Raw genomic sequence first — 7,229 nt, 5'->3', positions numbered from 1 at the left:
AAAACAAATTGGAAACAATAAATCTGATTAAATTTGACTTTTGTGATGTAAGAAGTGTAATGCCAGCACCACCTAGTGTCGATTTTGAGTAAATCTCGAAAATGAAAACTAAAGAGGAAAACAATTTACCCAAAGGCACAGTCAGGTTAGGTTAAATTTAGGCCAAAATCCACATTTATTGACTGAGAGTCTCCTGGGTAGTTTTTTAAAATTATTATTGTTCTCTACAATATCAAATTAAGGAAATATTTAAAAAGCAAATCCCTTCTACTAATAGAAATTTAACTTAGGTGGAAATCCTAATATATAAAGAGCCAGGGTCCGTAACATCCAAAACAACCGAACGGATGACCAAACACCAGGCTGTGCACGCAGCAGGCTCGGGTGGACGGGGACTGGCGAGCGGGCTGAACTGCTGACCTCTCGGTCTCTCCTGAGTCACAGGCGCCGCGGCGACCCAGCACTGACTGCCACCGCCAAGATGGGTGCGATGCAATTTGTCGGGGTCCCCACCATTGCCCCATGATTGCCCTGCATAGGGAGGCCCAAGCCACCAGCCGGGGGGCTCTGCGATTGCCCCAAAGAGGGAGGCCCAGACTACCCGGCCGGAGGTGGTGGGCAGGGCCTCCCTCTGTGGGGCGGTCAATCGCCTCACACAAACACTCCATCCATGCTTTTGTTCCGGCCCTCCGGTCCAGTTTAAGAACCCATTGTGGCCCTTGAGTCAAAAAGTTTGCCCACCCCTGCTCTAGTGTGTCTAAAGCACCGTGAGAGCCTTCACAGAGGTGCCGAAGTCAACTTCTTGTACCACACAAATTTCGTGCACTGGGCCTCTAGTTTTATTATAAAACAGGAATATTTGAATGTCTAGTGTGTCTAAAGCACCATGAGAGCCTTCACGGAGGTGCCAAAGTCAACTTCATATACTGTAAGGTGGGGCAAGACTGTTTTCTGGTTTCTTGCTTTGAGAAGAGGCAATCCCCATCTAGTACTTCTGGTATTTCTCTGCTAATCAGTACTGCCAAACAGTATTTGACCTCTGTAATATTCGACCTCTGTGATACATGGAACAAAGGTATTATGTTTGCCTATGTGGCCCTCCTTTTACGGTATTTATAGTTAATTCATTTTGTGTTTCCCACAGAATGTCAGTGAGCCCTTTTCACAGCCATGGCCAGGCTCAGGACTGATGTGAAAGGAGTCAGACTTGGGGGTGGCATCTCTTCTTCCCAGTTCAGCTTCCATCCCCTTTGCCTCACTTCTGGGTACCATCTCCCACCCAGGGGATCCACAGGCTCCCACCACTTTGTCATTCCTTCAGGGTCCTGCAAGTTAATGGCAAATTGTGTTCACCATAGAAAATCTTTCCTGGAATAAGGTAAAAATATGATGAATGAATGAAAAAAAAATACCAAACAAATAAAATTGCTCTGCAAAGATACAAATGCCTCATAATAGCTTATGTGGTATCCTGCCCATATAAAAACTTTTCAATTTTTGGAGGAATCCTGAGTGGAATCCAGATAAATTTAACAAGTGAAATAAAGTAGTCAGAGAAGGACAAGCAGCATATAATTTCACTCATAAGTGAAATCTAGTGAACAAAATAAACTAACAAACAAAATAGAGACAGAATCATAGATAGAACAGACTGACAGCTGTTAGAGGGGAGGGGGCTGAGGGCCTGGGAGAAAAAAATGAAGGGATTAATAAAAAAAAGAGAACTGTATAGACATAGACAACAGTATGGTGGTTTATCAGAGGGAAACGGGAAGGGCTAGTAGATGAGGGTAAAGGGGGATAAATGGTGACGGAAGGAAACTTGACTTTGGGTGGTGAACATGAAAGCGAACAACCAATGGGTCTGGGCTACCTGTCACTACTTGAGCCAATTCAGCAGAGACAGGGTTGAATCACATGAGCATTTATTGCTACTGCTGGCAGTATGGGAGAGCAGTCATCCACAAAAATCTGCTCTGCAGAACCCCCCTGAGAAGGCTAAAAGGCTAATTCCAATGTAACCCTCATGTTCGGGGGGCTAGCAATCTGAATCTGTGCAGTAACCTAATATACATTCTTGATAACCTGTAATTAAGTCACTGCCCCTTTCCTCCACAATCTGGTCTTGCAAGACCTGTTACCCAAATGCTCACATTTTACAGAGGCCATAAACCATGAACAATACATAACCCCCGGAGGGAGTTATCAGTGCTGGCACCAGGCCAGGCCCTTAGATGTGATCTCAAGACTCCCATTCCAACCCACGGGGCTTTTTGCAAAGTCCACGAAAGGTCCAGAAGTCCCCATCCATATTTGGGGGACAAAGAAACCAAAAGGGGATAAAAGAAGGGCTTCCACCATATTGGTTTGCTTAGACTCTGGAGGCAACTCCTCTGAGACCACCAGTGTAATAAAGCTGTAAACTCCATTTCTCTAAGCATCACTTGGGTTTCTTCGGTCTTCTACAACACCATAAACCAGCTGCTTATACAGGGTAAGACAAAGATTACATGGGGAGGTAGGGATTACAGGCATGGGAAGTAGGCAATGCAGGCCGGGGTGGGACTCCACTGTTTGGGCAACAAGGATGTTGATCTTTTCATGATAATCAATCTTGAATAAGGCTGGACCACATTCCAAGGTGGACTACCAGGTCCCAGACTGCCTCTCAGGTCTGAGGTTGACTCCCAGGTCCCGGGGGCATACAACTCCCAGCCAGGTTAGAATGATCTTTCTTAAACCAACAGAAGTTCAATCATGATTAACAGAGCATGATTAATATTTCCCATAACCATAGCAAGTCCCCAATATTCTATTTTTGCCCCTAACAAATACATAATACCACATATAGATGATGGATTATAGAATTTTACACCTGAAATATATATAATTTTATTAACCAATGCCACCCTAAGAAATTCAATAAAAATTGAAATATTAAAAACCCACAAACACAAAGCCCATAGATGTGATGGTTTGGGGCAGAGGACCTTTTGGTGCGGGTGAGGCAGAATATGTCCTGGATCTGAGGACCCTGTCTCAGACCACAGTTGCCACTTTCTTGAGTGAATTCTGAAAGGCAATCCCTAAATCCATTTTCTTCATCTGTAAAGTTGTAACTGGACAACCAATGGGTCCGTGCTGCCTTGTCACTACTTGAGCCAATTAAGCGGAGACACAGTTGAATCATATATGAGCATTTATTCCAATACTGCTGGCATTATGGGAGAGGATTAGGTCATTCACAAAAATCTGCTCTGCAGCGCTCCCATAAACCCGCTGTTTATATAAGGTAGGACAAGGATTACATGGGGAAGTAGGGATTACAGGCAGGGGGAAGTAGGAGGCTGAGGTTGGACTCCTTTGTTTGGGCAACAAGCTTGTTAATCTTTCCATGATAATAGGCAGTTCTTGAATGAGAATGGTTGCAAGCTTGATTCCTAGGTCCAAGGTTGACTCCCAGGTCCTGGGGGCATACAACTCCCAGCCAGGTCAGAATGTCCTTTCTTTAACCAACACAAGGCAATCGTGGTAAACAGAGCATGATTAATATTTCCCACACCCAAAGCTAGTCCCCAATATTCTATTTTTGCCCCTAACAAAATGAGAAACGTTAACAACTATCTTGTCTGATTATTATTATGAAGCTTCAAAAGGATCTACTAGGGTGCTGAGTAATCACCAGTCACACAAAGCGTGGCTGTAATAATAAAATTATTCCTATTGATGTGTGCTCAGTAAGAAATCCATTCTAGGTTTTTAACAGGTAGCAACAGAACCTTCCCTTAGCCCTTTGTTTGTTATATTTTAAATAGCTGCAGATTTTTTTCTTAGAGTTGCCATCAATAACTCTTGGAAAAAATCCACTCTCTTTAATCAATCCTAGTTTCAGCTAAGCAGTTGCTGCTTGTGGAAAGAAAAGAAAGAAAAGGAATAAAAGGAAAATCTATAGAAAAATAACATAGAAAATGTTATTGGCAAATAACATAGAAAAATATCAACAGATGTAGGACATTCACCTTAAAGTCACCACCACCCTTTATTCTCAGAAAATTAATAATAACTTTTGCTATGTATCAGGCACTTTCCTTAGCAATTTGTCAGTGTTCACTAATTTAATTTCCATAGTAATTCACCATTTTGCACATTGAAGAAGTTGAAGCATAGAGTAAAAAAACCAAAGTCATGAGAGCAAATGGCAACGCTGTAATTTGAACTTGAGGAGTCCGTTTCCACAGATAAGGCATCAGGCTAGTGTGCTTTGGTAATTCTTCCTCTTGTTCCCTCTTTCTTTTTTTCTTTTTTAATTTTTTAAAATATATTTTATTGATTCTTTACAGAGAGGAAGAGAGAGGGATAGAGAGTTAGAAACATCGATGAGAGAGAAACATCGATCAGCTGCCTTCTGCACACCCTCTACTGGGGATGTGCCCGCAACCAAGGTACATGCCCTTGACCAGAATCGAAGCTGGGACCCTTGAGTCCATAGGCTGACGCTCTATCCACTGAGCCAAACTGGTTAGGGCTTGTTCCCTCTTTCTTCATCACCTACCCAAACTGCTCAATCCCCTGAGCAAGCAAAACTGAAGCAAATGCACCATTTCCTTTGGCCTCCCCCTGCAGTCACTCACATTGTAAGGAGGTTCAAATCTTTGCAGCCAGATCACAAAAATATCTTTGGGCACATGACACAAAACCGTTTCTTTTTGTTCCTTCTCTCTCCTCTTTTGTATAGAATCAAGTTTCCAGACAGCTGGCTTATTGTCCCCTTTTGTCTTGGTTTATCTCACAGTATTAATTAAGACTTTACAGCCACTAAATAAAGCAAGAGGTTTGTAAAAAGAAAAAGGCAAAATGGGCATGGAGACTTCCTTAATGAGCCCCAACTGGGTAGCTTTGTTGAAAGTGTCTACTTGCTATGACAAAATACTGTACTATACATTCCCCCAAATACCTTGATTTTTAAAAAAATTGGTAGATGGATTCAACTTTGTCTTTAAACTATTGATCTCTTGTTCTTTGTCTGAATTCCTTCTCAGAAAAAAAAAATCTGTTGGCAAATATTTAACAAGCTTGATACCCTCTGTAATGCAAAAATACTTATAAATATGTATATGATGGAACATTTATGTGTGCATTGTGATGAATAAGTGATTTAGCATATACAGCTCTCAGACTATATGTCATCACTAGCAATAACGAGGGAGAACATGGCTTCATTTCTGGCTTCTAAAGGAGAGATGAGCACCCAATAAAACTGTGACCCAAGAGATGGGTTGCTTTTTTCCCCCTACATTTTCATGGAACAAGTTACTCATCTAGATACTGACACGAAATTGTTTTGTTGCAGTAACTGTCATAACACTAGTGAGTGACTCATCGTTAAAGCATGTCAGCAGCTCATTAGCATGATTGAATTGGCACTAATGTAGTAATTACCATGAATTGTCAATTTCCATCACAGTGTCCTCTCCCAGCACCAAGAATTGGGGATGTTTGTGAAATTGCAGAGGAAGGCAGAAGACAGCCAAATGAACAAATTCAGCTGCCCGCCACCTTCACTCTCAGAGAATAATGGCAAAAGCATCTGGAATAAAAAATGATGGTGATGACAGCTAATATTTATTGAATTGTTCTTTGCCAGGAATTAGTCAAGTGTTTTACATACACAGTAAGTCCTCACTTAACATCGTCAGTAGATTCTTGGAAACCACAATTTTAAGTGAAACTCTGTGTAACACCACCAAAACCCCTAGGCTAATCGATATAAACAATAGTAAAGTTCTCATGGCATATTTCTGGTCACAAAAATATCACCAAACTTCTATCTCAAGACCCAAAACACTTTTCACATTAAACATTGAAATAAATGTGAGTGATACATAAACTTAACAAACATTAATTGAATCAAGTAAGAATTATTTTCCAACTTGCTTGTTCTAGTTCAGGGATGCAGGTGGCTGGAGCCTATCCTGGCAGCTCAGGGCACGAGGTGGGAACCAACCCTAGACAACACGCCCCATCGCAGGACCACTCACACACACTCATAGTGGGACAAGGTAGACACACTAATTCACCTAATGTGCGTACCTTCGGGGTGTGGGAGGAAGCGGGAGTACCCAGAGAAGAACCACGCAGACATGGGGACAATGTGCCAACTCCACACAGGCAGTGGCCCTGGCCTGGAATTGAATTCTTTTTCTCTTCATCAACATTGTAACAAGACAGCGTTGAACAAAACAATCTTATTTGAGGACCTGCTGTACTCTTTTGTTTACCACTTCCACCAGGCCTATAAATATGTGCTATTATTAATGCCATTCCAAGAGGATTACACTGAGACGTAGAGTCATGATGTAAATTGACAAAGATCACACAGATTGTGAGCAGCAGAGCTAGAATTCAAACCCCGATCATCTGAATCCAAAATTCATGTGCTTGCTGGTTAAACTGTACTCCGTGGTTTCTCAGCCGCAGCAACACACACACACACACCCAGATCATTCTTTGCTGTAAGAGTCTGCCCTGTAGGACTGCAGGATGCTTAGCAGTTTAGCAGCATGCCTGGCCTCTGCCCACTAGATGCCAGTAGCGCCCTCTATCCCCAACCCACTCCCCTGTTGATGGCAGCCAAAAATGTATCCAGGCACTGCCCAATGTCCTTTAGGAGGTAAAATTGCCCCTTCCCCCAGGATGAAAACCACTGTTCTACTCTCACCCATCTTTATAATGATTATACAGGCTGTCCCCAAAACATGTACACACACTTTAACAGCTGATAACTTACTTACTTTTCACTCCTTTTCAGGTTTAACTGATTTGAAATAAAGGTTGAAGCCAGACTAAGCTTTGAGCAAAGAAAATGTATGCACTAGACTTTTTAATGGGGATACATAAAAGATAAAGTTTATGGTACTGTTGTATCATAAATCAGCGAGTGAGATACAAGACGCCTTAATGAGCCCATTAATGTGGAGTCTTATTGCACCCGGCCCAGAGGGAGGTGTTTCTTCCAAATCTCTGAGCCAAGTCATACAGGAAGTTTTCCCATATTTATACCTTTTGAGCTTCTTTGTCTGCAGATTTAACAAAGAGCTCTGTGTGAGTTATTGTTACAGACAGCTTGTAATCTTGGATACATAAAGAACAAACATTTGGCATAAGAATATGGGAATTATTATCAGTATTAGTTCATTATGTTAGATGGCTAGCTTGCAAGGTCAGACAGT

This window comes from Myotis brandtii, unplaced genomic scaffold (assembly GCF_000412655.1).
Source record: "Myotis brandtii unplaced genomic scaffold, ASM41265v1 scaffold123, whole genome shotgun sequence".
Lineage (NCBI taxonomy): Eukaryota > Metazoa > Chordata > Mammalia > Chiroptera > Vespertilionidae > Myotis > Myotis brandtii.
The sequence above is the reverse complement of the archived record's forward strand: the minus strand, read 5'-3'. Positions refer to the sequence as shown.